This window comes from Dasypus novemcinctus, chromosome 10 (genome assembly GCF_030445035.2).
Source record: "Dasypus novemcinctus isolate mDasNov1 chromosome 10, mDasNov1.1.hap2, whole genome shotgun sequence".
NCBI lineage: Eukaryota > Metazoa > Chordata > Mammalia > Cingulata > Dasypodidae > Dasypus > Dasypus novemcinctus.
Genome location: NC_080682.1, coordinates 104132521 through 104154653, shown reverse-complemented (window position 1 = coordinate 104154653; position 22133 = coordinate 104132521). Strand labels below are relative to the sequence as shown.

General features: G+C 38.3%; 1 protein-coding gene across 7 annotated transcripts in view; it reads left to right on the top strand.

The window, feature by feature from the left end:
* The window catches only part of FAM168A (family with sequence similarity 168 member A), a 224506-nt gene that overhangs the window by 11661 nt on the left and 190712 nt on the right, over positions 1–22133 (top strand). For 3 of the 7 annotated variants that reach the window (XM_058305923.2, XM_058305925.2, XM_058305927.2), the window contains exon 2: positions 21874–21934. The exons of 3 other annotated variants lie outside the window; for them this stretch is intronic. The gene's annotated coding sequence lies outside the window, so the exon portion shown is untranslated. Of the gene's footprint in view, positions 1–17790; positions 17925–21873; positions 21935–22133 lie in introns of those variants that run through there. One more of the 7 variants, XM_058305924.2, reaches the window with a different exon arrangement.

Below are 22133 nucleotides of genomic sequence, written 5' to 3'. Positions count from 1 at the left end.
TGACCTTTCCTTTCATCCTGCAGAGATTTTTTTAGCATCTCTTACAGAGCTGGTCTAGTGGTGACAGACTCCCTTAGATTTGTTTATTTGGGAATGTCTTAAAGTTGCCCTCATTTTTTCCCCCCAGGATTGTTTGTGTTTTAATGAAGCACCATAAATCTGACATCTATAAATCTGACATCTGTAAACAGACTAAGGGATTGACATTTCTGGACAAAGGAATCAGCCATCCTGTCATTTCAGCCTGGGATACAGAGCAGGGCTGCCAGATAAAATATGGGATGTCCAGTCAAATATGAATTTCAGATAAACAGCAAACAGTCCTTCAGTATAAATATGTTCCATGTGATATTTGTTGCCCTCATTTCCTAAAGACAGTTTTGCCAGATAGAGAATTCTTGGTTGGTAATTTTTTGCTTTCGGCACTTTAAATATGTCATCACACTGCCTTCTTACTTTCAGGATTTCTGATAAGAAATTGGCACTATTCTTTATTCTTTCTTCCTTCCTCTCAGTCTGGATGATTTCAATTGCTTAATCTTCAAGTTCACATATTGTTTCTTCTGCCAGCTCCAATCTGCTATGGAACACTTCTAGGGAATTTTTAATTTCTACTACTGTGGTCTTCAGTTCTATTTTGGTTCCGTTTCATAATTTCCAACTTTTTGTTGATATTTTCTTGTTCTTCATCTCTTTTTTTCCTGATTTCCTTTAGTTCTTTGTCCATATTTCCTTTCAGCTCTTTGAGCATATTCAGGATGATTTTTTAAATACCTTTGTCTGGTATTTCCCAGGTCTGGTCCTCCTCATGATGGTTTTTTTCTTTTAATTTCTTTCCCCTCCCCCTCCCCCACCCCAGTTGTCTGTTCTCTGTGTCTGTTTGCTGCGTCGTCTTTGTCCGCTTCTGTTGTTGTCAGCGGCACAGGAATCTGTGTTTCTTTTGGTTGCGTCATCTTGTGTCATCTCTCCGGGTGGGCGGCACTATTCCTGGGCAGGCTGCACTTTCTTATGTGCTGGGTGGCTCTCCTTACGGGGCGCACTCCTTGCACGTGGGGCTCCCCTACGCGGGGACACCCTGCGTGGCATGACACTCCTTGCGCGCATCAGCACTGCGCATGGGCCAGCTGCACACGGGTCAATGAGCCCATGGTTTGAACCGTGGACCTCCCATGTGGTAGACGGACGCCCTAACCACTGGGCCAAGTCCGCCGCCTTGTGATGGTTTTTAATGCTGTAATTTATTCTTTGCATGGACCATCTCTTCCTGTTTCTTTGTATGTTTTATAATCTTTTGTTGAAATTATACAATTTGATATTTTGATATTTGATGTGTTATCGCTGGAATTTAGACTCTGAGACATCTCTTCTTTAATGTTGTATCCAGCTAGTGTTATGACAGAGCTTTCCTTGAATGTCAGGAGCCAACAGAAAAATTGAAAATGGAAAAAAGAAAATACTTCCTAATCTTTGCAGATTGACCTGTGCTCTCCTTAATAGTTACCCATATGATGAGTTTAGCGAATACTTCCAAGCCTAAGTGTAGGGGCCTCCTTGGTTCTTTCTGCACATGTCTTGTCTTGGGCATGTGTGTTTTACCCTATGAATTTCTCCGTTTACATGGATGTGAATGTTCCTCTTGTCTAGGAAACAGTTTTTTCATGGTTTATAAACTCTGCTACAACTTCTCCTTCTCCTTCCACTGAGGCGGGTGTCTGAGTCCTTTTAGGATATACTTATTTTTATGATTACATAGGCTGTGCTTTTTCTTAGATATGGGCAATTTGACAGAACTTTGAGTTGTTTATATTTTTTACTGTAAACCTTATACCCTGGCTGACTTGAGATGGTCTTTTTTTTTTTTTTTTTTGAGATGGTCTTGATTTGTTTTCTGATTATACCCTTCAAGTTTAATAATTTCTGCTGATTTTCATTTTTCTTTTCTAGCCTCTGATTTGTAAATTTTCTGCATATTCTAGTTTTCTAATTTGTCTTCCTGTCTCTTTTATTTTGAGTCGCTAGCAAAAGCTCATATCTGTAAGTATAGTTATACTATTTTATTTGATCTACAGTGCATAGGTTTGTTAAATTGTCATTATTTTCATTTTAAAGGAGAAAAAATTATGACTCAAGAGGATAATTTGTCCCAGGTTTTAGGATTAATAGGGGATGAGAAAGGAAAGATAAAGGGAAATAATATTTGAATATCTCTGGTAGACAATATGCTGAATGTTTTTTGTGTAAGGTATTGTGCTCCTTTTCTAAGAAGAGGAAACGGAAGCAACTGAGGCCTTTAGAGATTCAGTTACATAATTAGTAAGAGAAGAGACACTTCTATTAAAACTCAGGGCTGCCTTGCTCCAAAGCCCTTTTTCTTTTTGCAGTAGTATATATAAAGCTCCTAGTTTTAAACTCTTACATTAATCTTCGTCAACTTACTTAGACAATATTTTGGCTACCCATTAGAATCACCTGAGGAACTGTTAAAAACAAAGACATGCCCCAATTCCATCCATGACAGTACCAACAGAACTTTTGTGTGTAAGCCTAAGGCGTGTGTGTGTATATGCATGGGTGTATGTATATATAGAAACTATAAATAAAAAAAAGTTGAAGTATAACTTTTGTAGGAAAATAGTGCATGAAAAGTGTAACCAGTTCTCAAAATCAAGAATGGTATCATTACCCCCTCCTCTAAAGTAATTGAACAATGGGCTTATTGCCCAATGCATACAGAAGTCAATGTCATGACATGAGGATTTCAAGAAATGGGTTTTATTGTGAGGCTGTCAAGCAAGGAGACAGGAGGTAAAACTCAAATCTGTCTCCCTGAATTGGGAAAGTTTAGGGTTTTTATCATGGTGGTGGAGGGGTTAGAAGATTAGGTAATGTTGACAGGGTGTGGTGGAAATAGGAGGAGCACATGTAAATAGGCATCATGCTAAATCATATGTTACATGATCAGAAAATGGCATCTTTAGCATGATGAGTGGGTGGAGCGTTAAGAGGACAGATATCATTAGGTTACTTGGGGTTATAACTTAGCAGGAAGTGTGCATGTGTTTGGCCAGGAATTCCTGTAGACTCTCTGGGGCCAGTTTTTTCCCATTTCAGGCTATTTTGTGGTAAGGGCAGAAGAGTGGGGGTTAGATAAGGGCAGAGTAAAGGAGACAGTTTCCATGGTTACTTAACCAATATTCTGACTTCAATGTCATAGAATAGTTTTCCATTTTTGAACTATCATAAGGTATGACTGGCTTTTCATGCTCAGTAGTTAAATTCATTTAGGTTCTTGTGTATAACAATAATGGTGTCTTGCTTATTGCTATATAGCAACAGTTTGCAAATGTTTTGGTCTCATCACTCTGTTACAGGTAAGGAGACTTAAAAATTGAGATTCCAAAGTGCTTTTATTTGTGGGTTATATCTAATATTTACTGTATTAAAAATAAAAACCAAGAAAATTTAAAAGTATTTCTTAATTTGTTTAAAAATAATAAACTTATTGCAACTTAGCATATTTTTCTAAAAATAACTATAATATCCAAAACAAAAATATTAGAATAATAATGCTTTGTATTTTTACAAAATTAATGTTTAACTTAATAGAAGTCAGTTAGAATCATACCAGCTTCTGCATTCAATCTGTTGCAGTTGGTTGTTTGGCTTGAGTATATGAAGAAAATCCAGCCCCACATAGGTATGTAGTTGGCAAAAGAAGGAGTGTTTTTGTTGCCTTTTAAAGATAATTGTGGATGTTCTTCTTTGACACTATACCAAAACTTGACAAGTGGTAGTTTCTTAAAGGTCCTCTGCCTTGTAGAATTTGAAACCCTATCAGTGAACTTTCATACTCTGCTACATTAAAATCAGTTGGTCTATTGAGCACTTTGAATAGACCAATGCATAATTTTATAGCATTTTGCACTGATCATTTGGAAAATATTGATTCACTGAGTTATACATATCTTCTAAATGTTGACGTATTCCATTATATAGTGTCAAAAAATCACATTTGTTAATATCACCACTGATCTCCTCGGAGAGGTTTTTTCTGATTTTCATTGTAGAGCCCTAATTTTATTATTGGCAACAAATACTGACAGTTGTTTACCCTGAAGTCTCATATTGCTCATTTTTTCAAAAAATATCTGCCAAACATCCAAGTTTCAAAAACATAATTTGCCTGCCAGTTGTTTTTTCAAGTAAAAATGGTGTTTCATGAAAAACACAGCTAGTTCAGCTTGCAACTCAATTGCACAAGTGTTTTTCCTCAAGACAATTCTTGTACTTTGTTATATAGCAGAAGTGTTTTTATATATACTTCCCAATTTGTGACATAGAATATTAAAATAAAATGATATGTAGTTAAGGATTGATAACTTAATAAAATTAATAATTTCTATGCCTTCATCAAGAACATTCTTTAGTGAAACTTAAACTTTTTTTTTTTGGTCTGTGGCCATGATGAAAACAATGGCACTTTGACAGTTTGGTATCACTGCCTTGATTCAGTACAGGAGGGTATATTTTTATTTATTATTGTGATTATGTTTCCAGACTTTATATATTGAGGGAATAGATGGTTTTGTTAAAATTTCGCTTTAAAAAAACGCTGTTTGGGAAGCGGACTTGGCCCAGTGGATAGGGTGTCTGTCTACCACATGGGAGGTCCGCGGTTCAAACCCCAGGCCTCCTTGACCCGTGTGGAGCTGGCCCATGCGCAGTGCTGATGCGCGCAAGGAGTGCTATGCCATGAGGGTGTCCCCAGCATAGGGGAGCCCCACATGCAACGAGCGTGCCCCGTAAGGAGAGCCGCCCAGCGTGAAAGAAAGTTCAGCCTGCCCAGGAATGTCTCCACACACATGGAGAGCTGACACAACAAGATGATGCAACAAAAAGAAATGCAGATTCCCATGCCGCTGACAACAACAGAAGCAGACAAAGAAGAACATGCAGCGAATGGACACAGAGAGCAGACAAGGGGGGGGGGGTTGGGGGGGAAAGGGAGAGAAATAAATAAAAAATAAATCTTAAAAAAAAAAAAATGCTGTTTTGAAAGCCAGTATGAATGTAGTTGTTTTTATCTTGGCCCAGTAGAACCAAAAATCTTTAGAGATAAACAGTTTGACAACTTTGTCAGGAAATCAGAAAACTTTTGAACTTGGTGCTTTTCATCCTCCACCTTGTGGTGAAGGATAGATGTGAAGTGGCCTCCAGAGAACTGCATAAAAGATGAGTAGTTCTCTAGGTGTATCAGGTAAACCCTATTTGGGGCACTGACAGTAGAAGAAGAAAAAGATGCAGTTGAAGCCTTAGACAAGTAATCTTTGGTCTTTCACTGTGATGAGCAGAGGAAAATGGAGGAGGAGGTAATCTAGATAAGTCATAGTTCTGAGCACTATTTTACCCCTCACCCAGCACCCCTGCACAGCCTGGAATCTTACTTCCTTCTGTGGGAGGGAAATTAACATTTATTGTGGGCTTAAATTATGCTATGCCCTTTTTGTGTAGTGTCTTATATAAACCTCACACTTATCCTGTATGGGGGTCATAATTATTTCATTTTTTAGGCTTAGAGATATTGAACCTGCTCAGACCTGCCAGTCAGTAAGTGGCCAGGGAGGAATTTATCCCCCAACTTTTCTGCTTCCAGAGCCCATGAGTGCTTTTTCCTTTGTTCCATGAACCTTCCAGGGACACTGTCTCACTGATTATTTGTGTGTCCTTGGTGCCTGGAACCTAGCGAGGGCTTAGTATATTTTTGCTGCATGATTAAGTGCTGATGAGTGAGCCAGTTTATGCAGGTTAGGATGTAATTTAACTGCTGAGCTACCATCTCTACGGGGGCTACAAATACACATGTTGAGGCAGTGGTTTTGCATACTAGAGTCATGTCACCATTTGCTGCTATAGGGAAAGGGCCAACCTTCTTAATGATAAACTCACGGGTAAAACTATTTAAATAATTTGGCTATTTAGGAATCTAAGAGATATCATGGGATGGTATTTCCTTAAGTTGTTAATGATCTAGAAATACGCATAATACATCTGCTTGCCCTGGTTTTCCTCCTTATTAGCTGCGAGATCTTGGGCAAGTTATTTCATTTTTCCTGTGCTTTTTTTATCTTTGAAGAGGAAAGGACAGTAATAATAGTCCATATTTCCTAGGTAGTGGTGAAGATTGAATAAAATAATTCATATGAAGTGCTTGGTATATATTAATTATTCCATAAATGGTAGGTGTTATTCAAATTATCTTTCTAGAATGGAAGTATGGTAGTTATTGTAACATTCTGCGTGCAAAGACCAATGTCTTATCTTTTAAAACATAGAAAAATAAAGTCCTGAATTTATTGTTTTTGTATTTTGGCCTTTTTTTTTTTTGGTTGTAGCTTTCTTGGTTTTCTTGGCAACAAAGCTCTAATTTTGGCTGTCTGGAATCAATGCAAGCATGGTCTTTGCCTCTTCACCAACTTATTTATTTATTTATTTTAGGAGGTACTGGGGTTTGAGCCCAGGACCTCATACATGGGAAGCAGGCACTCAATCACTGAGTGACATCTGCTCCCTTCTCCATAAACTTTTTTTTTTTTAAGATTTATTTTTTATTTATGTCTCCCCTTCCCCCTCTGCTGTCTGCTCTCTGTGTCCATTCACTGTATGTTCTTTTGCATCTGCTTGCATTACCCGGTGGCACTGGGAAACTGCATCTCTTTTTTGTTGCATCATCTTTCTGCATCAGCTCTCCATGTGTGCGGTGTCACTCCTGGGGGGTGCTGCGCTTTTTTCACGTGGGGCGGCTCTCCTTAGGGGGCACACTCCTTGCGCGTGGGGCTCCCCTACGCGGGAGACATCTCTGTGTGGCACGACACTCCTTGCGCAGCACCACACGTGGGCCAGCTCACCACATGGGTCAGGAGACCCTGGATTTGAACCCCAGACCTCTCATGTTGTAGGTGGACACTCTATCTGTTGAGCCAAGCCCGCCTCCCAGTAAGGGCTTCTTGAGTGAAGTTTAATACATAGTTTCATGCTGGTCTCTTAGCAGCTGTAATTTCCCATTCAGCTGCAGTTATTCCATATTGCTCTAGGCTAAGTTCTAGTAGAGTGACTTTTCTGTTGTCTCCTCTCCCCCACTTTGGGTTGCCTCCAATCCACTTTAGCCCACTCTCATGCAGCTTTTCTCTACTCTTTGCCCATGGCTAGGTCAGTGGAACTGTGTGCACAAAAAAGACAGGTAGATATTCAGAAAGAACTTGATTTGTGACAGATCCTGGAATCTGACTTGGAATGATTGAAGGTCATACTGATAAAAAGAGAAGTTAGGACCTTATGATTGCTCTTCTGACTTTTAGACTAGTGTTCTTTGCTTCCAGGTTTTCTCTTTATTAACCTTCTGGTCTATTTTAACTTCTGGATAATTTAAAAAGAATGCCATAAAACCAAATTTTACCAGTAGTCTGGTTGTGCATTTGATTTTTAGAACCTAAATGTATGGTTTGACTTATCTTCTAAGGGGGTAGGATGTGTGAGATTTTAAGAAATGTGAGGTTTTTAAGACTGCCCTTTTTAAGCCCTTAGTAGTTCCTGACAGGTGATTAAAATTATGGAGTCTCAAAAATATTTTGCTGATTAGAGACTTAATAGCAAACAAAAATTTTATTCACTTATGTATTCATTCGTTCATTCATTCATTCATGTAATCAGCATGCATTGACCACCTGGATATCAGGTTCTGATGCTAGATACACAGGGTGAGGAAGGTGTGGTCTCTGTCCTGAAGCTTCCAGGTACAAGAGATTATAAACAAACACAGTTCAAGGTGTTGTAGATATTATAAAATAAATAGCAGAGAGGGAGATGTTAATACTTTTAGACACCCGAGCTTATTTCTGAAAGAAGATTAGGTCTTGTGTGTGGAATATTCTGGATTTAAGAGTTAGAAGTTCTGAATTTGAACACAAGCTCATCCATTTTGAGTGTTTGGCTTGGGCAAATTGTTTAAGCTCTCTGAATCTCTACTTTTTTTTCCCCCCTGTAAAGTGAGGATAACCTTATCTATCTTGACTTGAAAATTGTGAGAATTTAATACGTGTGAAAGGACCTTATAAATGTGCTATACAATATTGTATTCCGGTTATTGTTTTTTATTTATTCATCAAAAATAGTATATTGACAGATTAGAGTCTCAGTTTTCTTACCCAAACCAGAAATAAATGATAAGGTGTGTGTACTAATGTGTTGGTGATATTTATGAAGTGCTAACACTGTAAGCATAGCAAATTTATACAAAGATTTTTTAAGTCCATGAAACTTTGATTCTTTGCTATTAAGGAAGATACTGTTTAAGATGCTTAAGGAGCATCTTTGAAAAAAATAATAAATGTGGTTGTGAGTGACTTGATGACAATCTGCTGAACTGGAAAGAGCTCCATTTCCTGTCAGAAGACGTAAGCATGCATCCCAGTGATGCAGTTTAACTTTACATCTGTGCCACCACTGAAGGTTATTTCACATCTCAGAATTGCATTTTCATGTCAGTAAAACAGAGGAAAATATTACTTTGCAGACTGACAGTTCGGGATAAATTGGGTAAAGTGCATACCACTATAGTCTTAATCAGTTAAAAATTTACTTGTAGAGCATTACATTTTTTTCCCCTTTAAAATATATTACTAGAATTCTTTAGAGAGCTTGATTTTAAAAATGGAGGAGGCATTTTCATTTATTTATTTAAAAAATTAATTTCTCTCCCCCCCCCCCACCAGTTGTCTGCTCTCTGTCCATTCGCTGTATGTTCTTCTATGTCCGCTTGTATGTCAGCGGCACCGGGATTCTGTGTCTCTTTTTGTTGAGTCATCTTGCTGCGTCAGCTCTCCATGTGTGAGGCCCACTCCTGGGCAGGCTGCACTTTTTTCACATGAGGCGGCTTTCCTTGTGGGGTGTGCTCCTTGCGTGTGGGGCTCCCCTATGCTGGAGACACCCCTGCATGGCACGGCACTCTGTGCGCATCAGCTCTATGTGTGGGCCAGCTTAACCACATGGGTCAGGAGACCCTGGGTTTCAACCTTGGACCTTCCATGTTCTAGGCGGATCCTCTATCCATTGAGCCAAATTTGCTTCCCTCTTTCATTTATACTGTATTAAAACTGTTGGTATTTTACTTCCTTCTTCAAGATTATTCTTCAGAATAATTTTGCAAGGTAGAGGTCTTATAGTGTTAGACAGTTTCAAATCCCAGGTCTTGTATTTACTGGCTAAGTGTGACTTTGAACGTTTCTTAATCTTCTAATAACTTTATTTTCCCTATCTATGAGATGGGGATATGATGGTATTTACATTATGGAATTGTTGGGAGGCTTTGTTCAATGTTTGGGACATAGTGTGATTTTGGTAAAAGATAGCAATGTTATTATCACTTCCATTTTGCAAACAGGAAGTACACTCAGATTTAATAACCCCACTAGGTTCACTAGTAAGTAACAAGTGCAGTATTCAATCCAGGCTTGTATAATGCCAAAGCCTTTATTATTTATTGTTTTATTGGGCTAAGTTTTGTTATTAGCATTTTATTTTTATGAAAATGTATTCTGTAATGTTGTAGAGTATTTGTAAATAATGTGTTACTTTTAGGTATTTACAACTTTGTTTCAGTGGTGTTTTACAATGGTTTACGTAAACTCAAAATTGAATTGGTTAGAGAAAGAATTCTCTGTCCTGGTTTCCATACACATTGGACACAATATAAGGGCAGATATTCTGGGGTGATGTTTAGTGGTTAGTAAAAGGAAATTGTTTTGAGATAAAATAAATTACACATATTTAAAGTAAAATTTGCTAAGTTTTGATATAAATGTTTACTCCTATGAAAACATCACCTCAATCAAAATAGTGAGCAAATCTTTTACCTCCAAAAGTTTCCTGGTGCTCCATTGTCATTTCTCTTTCCTGCCTGCACCAGCACCCACCCCCTTGCAACCACTATCTGCTTTCTGTCACTGTAGATTAAACAGTGGTTTTGAAGTCAGACCAATCAAGACAAATCCCTAGTCTGCTACGGTATTAGTTGGGTGACCTTGGGGAAGTCACTTCATCTCTCAGCTTATTTTATGCATTTGTAAATTATGAATTCCACCATCTGTCTTAAAGGGCCAGGGGAAGACTGGGAGCAGTATATATAAAGAACCTAGCATGGTGCCTGACACACAACAGGCTCTCAGTCCCTGGAAGACAGTATATCCAGCCAGGCTTTCAGTTGGTGGTCTGTGTACATTTAGGATTTCAGGGCATGAAAATGCTTTTCAGTCTCCTAGAGCTGGTGTCCCTTCCCACTGAATGGACCTCCATTGTTTTTGAAACAGGAAAGTTTAGATTTAACCAGTTTGAGGCCCTGAAGGACTTTTTGATTCTCCCTCTTCCCCACTCCCATTTCCAATGTTCCACATGCTATTAATTATGAACAGACGTTCTTCATAAATAAGCAAGAAACACCACAGCAGATTTTTGAGTTTGTTATACCTATACTTAAATCTAGCATTATAAAGCTGTATGAGCAATGAGCTTGTAGTCTGAGTTCTGGGTTTCAGTTTCAACTCTGCTGTGGGTAAATCATAAAATATTTCTGAGCCTCAGTTTTCTCACATATAAAGTGGGCAAGCATCACACCTCACAAGGTCATTGAGAGGATTAAAGGAAAAAGATGAAAGTGAATTGTATGATGAGGTCATAGTTCATCTGCATCTTCCCATGACTGCCTCCCAGTGTGAACTTTGTAAAAGGTTCAGGTAGTGTTTAGATTTGATATCTTAGGTGTTTTGTTTTGTTTTTAAATGTATTTTAAAAATTAGGTTCTACTAATAGAAAAAAATAAAAACCAAAGGTTGTACTTAGACTCTGAAGTCATACCAATTTTAATTCAAATCATAGTTTAATAGCTGTGCGATCTTGGCAATTTATTTAATTTCTCTGAGCCTTAATTTTCTTACCTGTCAGTAAGAGATCTCTGTTCTAATTCAGAGGGTTGTTGTGAGCCTTAGAGATATATGAATACAGTGGTTGGCATATAGCAGATGCCCAGTGATGCTAATTCTGGAACCTTCCTTGCATTTCCAAAATTGGTAGATTTGTAGAGTTCAGTGAGCTATCACTGAAGGGATTACTTTTGCCATCCCCATTCCATGATGCAGGGTAGCCAGCATGAGTCCTCCTCCTGTGTTTCTCACATTTCCATTTAAGTCTGAAAATGCAGTTTGAGGTTTATGATGCTAGCAGTTATAAAGAAATTTTTACAATGGGAGAAGACTATGCCATGCTTTTGTACTTTCTCATTAATTTTCGTTGTGGTACCTGGAGGTACCTTGTATTCTGGGAGCCATTTTCATGTCTCTTATATCTGTTCATCTGAGGTGGAAGATTGTCTGAATGATTCTTATTGAATAAACTGGATTTGCTTACCCCAATTTCTTCCTCCTGGATGAATCCAGAAATGGTCTACTGGAGGGAAAAACAAATAGAAAATGCAGAGACAGCTGAAGAGTTTTGCTTGCAATGTTGTCAGTATCTCTAGCTTGAGGTGGAAAGGAGTTGATTCTTGGTCCCCTCTTCCCAGAACGTTTACAGCCCAACACAAAGGGAACTTTAAGATGGAGGTCTGCATTGTAATTTCCTTGAATTGCTGCTTCTGGTAAGCTCATTGAGTTTGCACCTCTTTGCTGCAGTGGATGAAACAATGGGGACAATAAAGCCATTTATCTGATAGCTGTAACCTCAATGGGATGTTTGTTTTAATAATGGTATAATTTGCAGGGCTCATAAATTGTGATTTTATTCTCATGGAAATAGCTGCCCAGTGGTATTTGGATTCTCAGGTCTCCTGTTGTGGATAATTTCACAAACATTCTGGCTAACAATTCCCTTTATTCCAGACTTCATTTTAGATTGTTCAGGCTGGTTGGGTAATTAGCCCTGTGCAGAACCAATTTTCTTTAGTTTGGGGTTGGCAGGTGGTTAGGTTACTAGGTAACTAGAGGATCTTCTGAAAGGGAAGAAATTCTGCTTAGGGATTCATGGCAAATAGCTGGGTTTGGTTTTTAAAAAAAAAATTTTTTTAATTGGAAAAGTTGTAGATTTGCACAAAAATCGTATAAAAATTACAGTGTTCCCATATATCTCGCATTGATGACACTTTGCATTAGTGTGGTACTTTTACTGCAAATGACGAAAGAATATTAAAAATGTGCTATTAACTATTGTCCATAGTTTACATTAGGGGTATTTTTCCCCCATATACCACCCTTTTTATAACACCTTGTATTAGTGTGCTACATTTGTTATAATTCATGAAAGAACATTTTTATGCTTGTACTATTAATTTGTAGTCCATAATTTACAATGGAGTTCACTGTTATATAGTTCTGTATTTTAGCTTTTAACTTTTTTCCTAGTAACATATATCTGACCGAAAATTTCCCCTTTTAACCACATTCACATTTATAATTCAGTGCTGTTAATTACATTCACAATAACGTGCCACCATCACTAGCATGAATTACCAAAACTTTACACTAAGCCTAAGTAGAAATTACGTACAAATTAAGCCTTAACTCCCTATTCTCTGCCCACAGCCTGGCCCCTGATAACCAGTATTCTAGATTCTAACTATGAGATTGCTTATTCAAATTATTTCATATCAGTGAGACCATACAGTATTTGCCCTTTTGTGTGTCTGGCTTATTTCATTCAGCATAATGCCTTCAGGTTCATCCATGTTGTCAGATATATCAGGACCTCTTCCTTTTCATAGGTGAATAATATCCCATAGTATGTATCGTTGTGCTGAAAATAAAACGAACAAAATGGGTGCAGAGTAAATTTATTGAGGTAAAGTTGCATTAATGCAGCAGCAGCATCAAAAGAGGTTTCTGCTCAAAAATATTGAGTTGGAGGAGCAGCTTATATGGCTGCTTGAGACAAAGGGAAGGTATGGGCGTGGGAATAAGGAAGGATAAGGGGGACATGATTTATGCTTGGTACGTGTGTTTTCTGAGCTTTCCATGCATTTCGTGTCTGAGGCTATGGGGCTCTTTGAGCCGGGTGTCCTTGAGGCCCACTTCGTTAATTAGCAAGCAGGATGTTGATGTAAGGTTATGGCTATCTGGTGAAGATCAGCAGACCTTGCTAGTGTCAGCTCGAACTCTTTGTTACAGTTTTTCCCAGGCCGGGGGAGAGGGTTTTATTGGTACCCCAAAGAATTGTTGGTATGTCAGCTTGCTTCAATTAGTCTCCGTTTCTTTCTTTTTTTACTTTTAAAATTTATTCCCCCTCTCCCCCAGATGGTTCTCTCCTATGTCTGCTCCTTGTTTGCTCTCCTTCTCCAGGAGGCACTGGGAACCGAACCTGGGACCTCCCACATGGGAGGTGAGTGCCCAGTGGCCTGAGCCACATCCACTCCCTGCTGTCTGCAGTGTCTGCTGGCCTGTGGCATCTGCTTCTTTAGGCATCTGCTTGTTGTGACAGGTGTGGTGTCTAGTTCCTCTTTAGGAGGCAGGGACCAGGACCTGAACCCAGGACCTCCCATGTGGTAGGTGGGTGGCCAACTGGTTGAGCCTACATATGCTTCCCCCTCTGTTTCTTGTTTATAACTCCCTGAATAAAATGGAAGTGCAAGCAAATCAAGAGGGTAAGTAAAATTATTTATGATTCCAATTTCAATGTATACCACATTTTGTTTATTAATTCATTGGTTGATGAACACTTGGGTTGCTTCCATCTTTTGGCAATGTAAGTAATTATAAATAATGCTGCAGTGAACATTGGTGTGCAAATATATATTGTATTCTTTCTTTATATATTCTGTATATTAAACCCTTACCGGATATGTGGTTTCAAATATCTTCTCCCATTGAGTAGGCTGTCTCTTCACTTTTGTGACAAAGTCCTTTGATGTACCAGAAGTATTTTATTTTGATGAGGTCCCATTTATCTATTCTTCCTTTGTTGCTTCTGCTTTGGGTGTAAAGTCCAGGAAACCATTGTCTAACACAAGATCCTGAAGATGATCCCCTACGTTTTCTTGAAATTTATAGTCCTGGTTCTTACATTTCGGTCATTGATCCATTTTGAGTTAGTTTTTATATATGGTGTGAGATAAGGGTCCTCTTTCATTCTTTTGCATTTTGGGCTCATGATTTCTGTTCTGTTTATTTTTGTGCAGAATTTCCTCCCTGTCTTCTGTGATTTGTTTAAATTTTCTCCTTCACTCAGTGCCCCTGTTGCCTTACCCTTTTCAGTTGTGTCTTAGAGCCAGCTCAGTTTCACCACTCTCACTTTTTTTTTCCCCATGTGAGGCTTCTCTGCCTCTAGTTTCTTTCCCGTTAGGGTATTCCACCCTGGGAAGCTATATGGGATTAGTCTAGAAAGGTGGGTGCTCCAGAAAAGCCCAGTTTTGTGTTTAGGCGGTCCAGGCAAGAGAAACTGGGATTGCGTGCGCTCCCCTTTTGCCAACCCTTCTACGAGGGGTCTCTCTCTCTCTCTCTTTTTCCTCTGGGGCCTTGTTTGTGTGCAGCATGACTTAGTGGCTTGTGTTCTGCCCTGGGTCTCAGTGGACTTGGGTCCCTGTGCCAGGATATGCGTGGTGTTCCGATTTGCTGCTTAGTGGCTCTGTAATCTCTCTCTGCAGTGTAAGGGACTGGGCTTTGCTGACTTGGCGGGACTCCCAAACTCAGGGAGCCTACCTGCTCTTTTGTAGATTCTTCTTTTTCTTGGACTCAGCATTTATGGAGTCCTTCTCCAGTCTCTATCATCCTCCGTAGTTCTAAGCAAGTGGGATTTGTCCCTTTATTAGCTGATTCTGAGGGAAGACTTTTCTAGGTGATGTCTTAATATCGCAGTGTTGACGTCACATGAAACCTGGTTTGGCTTTGATTATTTGGGATTTTTTTTGTTAGTTTTAAACGTTTTGTCTATTTGATGCCAAAATATTTGGATGAAAATTAAAGTTTTCAGTCATATGAATATTTTTCATGGTGGCAAACATCCAATTAATATCCTATATTTGAGTTTTGTTTTTTTTTTTACTTTCACCACCTTTTTTTTTTTGCTGGGAATATCCACAGAAGGCAAAGGATTATAATAGCTACTATGTGCTACAAGTTGCACTAGGTGTTTTACATACATTATTTCTATCTGTTGTGCCTCCACTGCTCCCTTCATACATTATTTCTAAATCTGAATGAGAACTCTGAGAGATAGGTATTGTTTCCATTTTACATATGCAGAAACTTAAATCCAGAGACTGACTAAATTAAGGTACTCCAGCTAATAAGTGGCAGTCAATTTACCAGAGTCAAAGCTCACACTAGGTTTTCAGTTATAGTAGAAGACATTCTGAAGATATCTTAAAATTTCTGTTAAGTTTTTAGATATTAAAATAATTGACTCAGAAATACATATGAATTAGTACCTGTCAAAGATGTGTATAGCTGAGTGTTCTTCCAAATCATCTAACTTGTATTACAGTAGTAAGCTATATGGAGTATTTTATCTTACCAAAATTAAAGGACTTCCAGACATTTTCTGTTTTAAAATTCATTAAGGGAGGCAGATGTGGCTCAAGTGACTGGACTCCCATGTGGGAGGTTCCCGGTTCAGTTGGTGGTGCCTCCTGGAGGGACTGAGCAGGACAGCAGGCTGGTGCAAAGGGTTGGCACGGTGAGTGACACAACAGGATGACGCAACAAAGAGACACAAAGAGGAAAGACAGACACACAGCAGGGCAGGGAACTGAGGTGGCTCCTTCATGGGAGGGCCTGGGTTTGGTTCCCAGTGCCTCCTAGAGAGAAGATGAGTAGACACAGAGAGCACACAACAAATGTATACAGAGAACAGACGGCAAGCACAAACAACGGGGTAGGGGGTGAGGGGTTAAATGAATAAAATAAATCTTAATTTAAAAATTCATTAAAAGGCTTCAAAGCATGATATAATCACTGGAAATAGCCCCAGACTGATAGTTTGAGGAATAGGATTCCAAATCTTGGTTTTGCTACTTATTGTGTGATCTTGGATAAGCCTCTTTACCCTTCTGAGCCTCATTTCACAAATCTGTAAAATAGGGATATGATACCAACTTTATTGGGATGTTAGGATTAATGTAAGTGATAAATGCCTAGTATTTACCTATAACATAGTAGGGGCTTTATAAATATTGGTTTATTCCCTTCTTGACTAACTCTCCTACTAGTGAAATATCAAGGGATAATTTGATGCTTCTTTCCTCATTCGACACAGAATGTATTAAAAGATGGCTCACTTCAAGTGCTATTAAGTTAGATTTCATGCTGAAACTGTTCATTTTTCACTAAGAACTTGCTGCCCAAGCTAGGTAATTTTCTTTGAAGGAACATGTAGACACTGGTTCATTTTTTAGTCTCTTGGTTGAGAGAATGAGTGCATATGTGAAGAGAAGAGGCCAGAATGCGATCCTGGGTAGAGAAAGTATTGAATGAATATAACTGGAAGATGAAGGTGAGAATGGAGTGGGAATGGGATGGGGGACAATTGTGAAACAGGTCAGGGGAGAACGACTTAAGAGGGTTTAGATGAGAAATCTCGATCTAATCTTGATTCATAGAACAAGGAAGAGAGAGGATCCTTGATAAGAAAAACTTAGGACATTGGTCAGTGTGTGGAGAATTGGTTAGGGGAGTAGGGACACAGGTAATAGCTGTGATTTCCCTCATGAGGAGACACAAAGTAAAATCACAGTTTTAAATCCTTTAGGATATGTTAAAGTAATGTTACTTTGCTTCATAACTGTAATTAGAATAGATTTGATTTTATTCCTTGCTCCGCCTACTCTCCAACAGCTGAGTGTGTCCATTTTGGGGGAATGTTCCAAGCGAGTCCTCTGCTTACTTGTATGAACCCATTGGTGGCTGTCAGGTGAATACATTCCATTTAAAGAGGTGCAGGTGGCTGGCAAGTGGGGGATCTACTTCTGCAGACTAGAAAGCTTAATTTTATGCAGTCATATTCAGGTTATCTCTTCCCTGAAAATTGGTTCTGTTTATCATGTTTCAATAATACAGATGGTATTTTTCCTAAGTGGAACATCAATATGTTTAATTATTGAGGTGTCTGAAAGCTGCAGTATATTAATTAAGGTTTTATTCATTTGAAGAAAGGCTCTGGCTCTGAAATTTGGTTCAGTATCAGTATCAGTTTTGTTTTTTGTTTTTTTTTTAACTACACCAGTTTTATTCATCTTTCTTTCAGGAGGATGTTGACTTTTCTATACTACAGTTGACTGTATTGTGTTGTCTGGATCACTGCCTTTTGTCTTTAGTATTGGGGTAGAAAAGCTCTTGTACAGTACACTTTCAAAGTCTACATTTTATTTGATTTTAAGAATACGTTTAGGTACTTTCTTTTACCTCCTTTGCTGGTATAAAGGTGGTTCAGTGACTAGAGAAGGAGATGGATTTCCATTGCCCTACTTAGAATTAGTTTGAGTTACTTTATTATATTAACTTCATTTATAATAATGTCTATTGATAATTTGCATAATTCTTTTTAAGTTATTTTTAGATTATTTAAAATTTTTCTTTTTACTCATCTGTGTTTTGCACTAAACTTATCTTTCAGGGCAGGGCCATGTATTTTTCACCTTTTTATTTACTCTATTTAGCACAGAGCTAATAATGAGAATGATGATAGTTAATACTGCGATGTATGCCAGATATGGTGTCAAGTGCAGTATCTGTTTTAATCCTTATTATCCCCATTTTATAGAAGAGAAAACCGAGACCCAGAGAAAAGAAGTACCTTGCTCAGCCACAACTAATGAAGCAGCTGTGATTAGAACCCACTCACTCTGCCTTTAGAGCCTACATACTTAACCCTTACCCTGTGTTTTCTTGAGAAAGGTTTGTACATTTAGTATGTGTAAAATAGATATTTAGCTTATTTAAACCTTAAAACTTGGTGAAGCAGTTGTTTTTTTGCATCCATTTTATAAATCAGGGAAAGTGAAGTGAAATAACCATACAAAGTTATACAGTTGCTGAGCAGCAGAATCTGCTCAAAATCTCATATTTCATACCCCGCCCCAATATCATAGTTTTAGTTGTTGGTAAAGCAACACACCTATTTTCTTTGGAATGCACAAGAATCTTTTTGATACGGAAATTTGTTTCCTTCATCAAGACTAACTGAAGATAAGAATGCTTATCTTCTGTCTGCTTTTTCTTTTTCAAATTCAAGGAATAAAATTTCCTGGTAGATAGACCTTGAGCTCCTTGCGGGTAGACAGGACAGCTATGTGTGTATATGTTAATTCTATCTCTGTTTTCCAAGCACCTGGCACAGAACATGTTTTCTATAATGTTGCCATGGGCATGCATAATTGAAAAAGTTGATGCTGAATCTGGTATTACTTAGAGAGTGATAACAATAAAATTGCTAATATACATTTATATCATATGTTTTCTCCTGATTGCTTGCTATTGAACGAGTATAAGGTAACTATCTATAATAGACCTTTATATGTGAGAGGGATTAAAGTTAGGCATTTGTAATACTTGAAGAAGCAATTTTTCTCATGACTTAGTAAACTTAATTGTATTGGACTCTTTTTTTTTGGTATTTTATTCTAAAGTCCAGTAGGAAGTCAAGAACTGGAAATGACAAAAAACTTGATTCCACTTTATTTTGAAATAATTTCACGCTTCCAGGATAGTTGCAAAATAATACAAACCCCATGTAGAATGTACCAGACTCTTTTTGATTGCCTTGTCAGATTTCTTTTGTACTTTTGTGAAGAAGATATGATAGTGGCAAATTAGTTTTCCAGTACATGTTTTTTTGTGTTTTCTTTTTTTTTAAAGATTTGTTTATTTATTTATTTATTTCTCTCCCCTTCCCCCCCACCCCAGTTGTCTGTTCTCTGTGTCCATTTGCTGCATCTTCTTTGTCCGCTTCTGCTGTCAGTGGCACGGGAATCTGTGTTTCTTTTTGTTGTGTCATCTTGTTGTGTCAGCTCTCCGTGTGTGCGGGCGGCACCATTCCTAGGCAGGCAGCACTTTCTTTCGCGCTGGGCGGCTCTCCTTACGGGACACACTTCTTGTGTGTGGGGCTCCCCTACACAGGGACACCCCTGCATGGCAGGGCACTCCTCGTGCGCATCAGCACTGCGTGTGGGCCAGCTCCACACGGGTCAAGGAGGCCCAGGGTTTGAACCGCGGACCTCCCATATGGTAGATGGACGCCCTAACCACTGGGCCAAGTCCGCTGCCCATTGTGTTTTCTTAAGGATGCATTTTTTTACTTTATTAGAGGAGTTGCTGGGTTTATATAACAATCATGTATAAAATACAGGATTTCCAACACCAACACCTCGTACTGGTTTGGAACATTGGTTATAAATGATGATAGCACATTTTTAATAATTGTGTTATTAATTAAAATCACTCATTTAACTTAGGGTTCCCTGTTTGCATAGTATAGTTCCATGAATTTTTAAAAAATTAAAAATTATGTTACTATTATATAATTGAACATTTCCCCCTTTAATCATAATCAGATACATATTTCAGTGCTAGGAAATGCAGCATTGCTACCATCACCACTATCCATTACCAAAATATTTCTATCGTTCTATATAGGAACCCTGTATATTTAAGCCTTAACTTCCCATTCCCTGTCCACCTTGTTCCCTGATGACCTATATTCTAGATTCTGACTCTCTGTGTTTGCTTATTCTAATTGTTTCAAATCAGTGAGATCATACCATATTTGTCCTTTTGTGTCTCATTTATTTCACGCAACATGATGTCTTGAAGGTTCATCTATGTTGTAGCATGCATCAGGATTTCATTCTTTTTTAAGGCTGAATAATATTCCATTGTATGTATATGCCACATGTTGTTTATTCATTCTTTGGTTGAAAGCATATAGTTCAGAGGTTATGAAAATGTCCAAATCAAGACAGCATCAGAGTTGCTATCTCACCAAAGGCCAGCTGCTGCTGATCCTGGACTCCTGCCGTGTGGCAAGGCAAAATGGCAGCCAGTCTCTGTTTTCTTCTCCAGGCTCACTTTTTCTCTGGGCTCAGCTGTGGGTGATCAGACACATAGCTTGTCTCTCCTTTCTCTTCCAGTCTATGTGTTCTGTTGACCTCAGCTTCTGGGGTCTTCTTTTTTTTCTTTTGGGGGTACTGGGGCCTGGAGAATGAATCCTGGGATCTTGTATATGGGAAGCCAGTGTTCAACCACTGAGCCACATCAGTTTATGTGAGTTGGTTTTTCCATTTGTTTTGCTTGTTTTTTTTTTCTTTCAGGAGGCACCGGGAACTGAACCTGGGACCTCCTGTGTGGAAGGATGGCGCTCGACTGCTTGAGCCACATCTGCTCTCTTGGGTTCTCTGTCTCTGCTTTCAGGCCTCGTGTAGAAAGAACTCCACTGAGAGGATTAGGACCCTGGGTCCTGCAGTCTAATCGAAGGCTGTTTTGTTTGTTTTTTAATCCATTTTATTTATGAAGATACTCCAGCTGAAGAAACACAATGACAAATCAATTTGCAAATTATAGTTTCTTCCTAATTAAAATCTTCTGTAAAATTAGAATTTCTTAGTATATATTGCCTGAAAGCAAGAAACAATGGTAGGACATCTTTTTCTTCTTTTTTTTATTTTAGAAAGAATTTATTGTTGGGGATCCATTGTAGCTCAAGTGTTTGAGTGCCTGCCTCCCATGTACGAGGTCCCAGGTTGGATCCCTGGTACCTCCTAAAAACAAAACAAACAAATGAAAAAAACAACCTAATTGGGGAGTAGATGTAGCTCAATGGTTAAGTGCCTGCTTCCCATGTACATTCTAAAAACACAAAAACAATTTATTGAAGTATATCATTCATATATCATACATAAACAATAAGGGTACAGTAAAAGTTGTGAATTTACAAAACAGACATGCACAGCATCATACAGGACTCCCATACATCACCCCACCACAAATACCTTGAATTTTTCTGAAACATATGTAACAAATTATGAGAGCATCGTCAAAGTAGTACTACAAACTATAGTGTATATCTTACATTTGGTATATTTTCCCCCTAACCCACCGTATCATTTGTTTTGTTCATAAACCATAAAATTATATAAAATGTACAATCAGTGGCATTTGGTATAAACTCTGAGTTGCATATTCATCACGTCAGTCAATATTAGAGCATTTCATTACTCCAGAAAAAAAAGAGAAAGGAAAACAATAAAAAACAAACCCTATCATACCCATCTGTTAGCTCTACTAATTACAAATCCTTTGATTTTTTTTTTTTTACCACTTCTATTCAATACCAACAGGTTTTTACCAATTCTGCAGATTAAACCTTAGCTTTCCATTCTTTAACCACATTCTTTTCTCTGAAGACTTAGATTCTAGCTATTAACTCCATGAGTTTGCTCATCATATTTAGTTCAAAATACAGAAATCTACAATATTTGCCATTTTGTGCTTGGCCTGCTTCACTCAACATAATGTCCTCCAGGTTCATCCTTGACATAAGCTTCATGGCTTCATTTCTTCTTACAGCTGAATAATATTCCATCATTTGTATGTATCACAGTTTATATGTCCATTCATCAGTTAATGGAAACCTGGATTGTTTCCATCTTTTTTTTTTTAATTAATTTATTGAAGTATATCACTCATACATAAACATACATAAACAATAAATGTATAGTAATAGGTGTGTTTCCATCTTTTGACAATTGTAAATAATAATGATATGAACACTGGTGTGCAGGTCTCTGTTAATGTTACTTGTCTCAGTTCTTCTGGGTATATACCAAATAGCTGTATCTTACTTCCTTAGGAACCACAAATAGACTTACTTCCACATTGGCTGTACAATTCTACATTCCCACCAACAGTGAGTAAGTGTTCTTATCTGTCCACATCCTCTTCATTAGTAGTTTCTTTTTTTTTTTTTTTTAAGATTTATTTAATTTCCCCCCCTCCCCTGGTTGTCTGTTCTTGGTGTCCATTTGCTGCGTCTTGTTTCTTTGTCCGCTTCTGTTGTCTTCAGCGGCGTGGGAAGTGTGAGCGGCGCCATTCCTGGGCAGGCTGCACTTT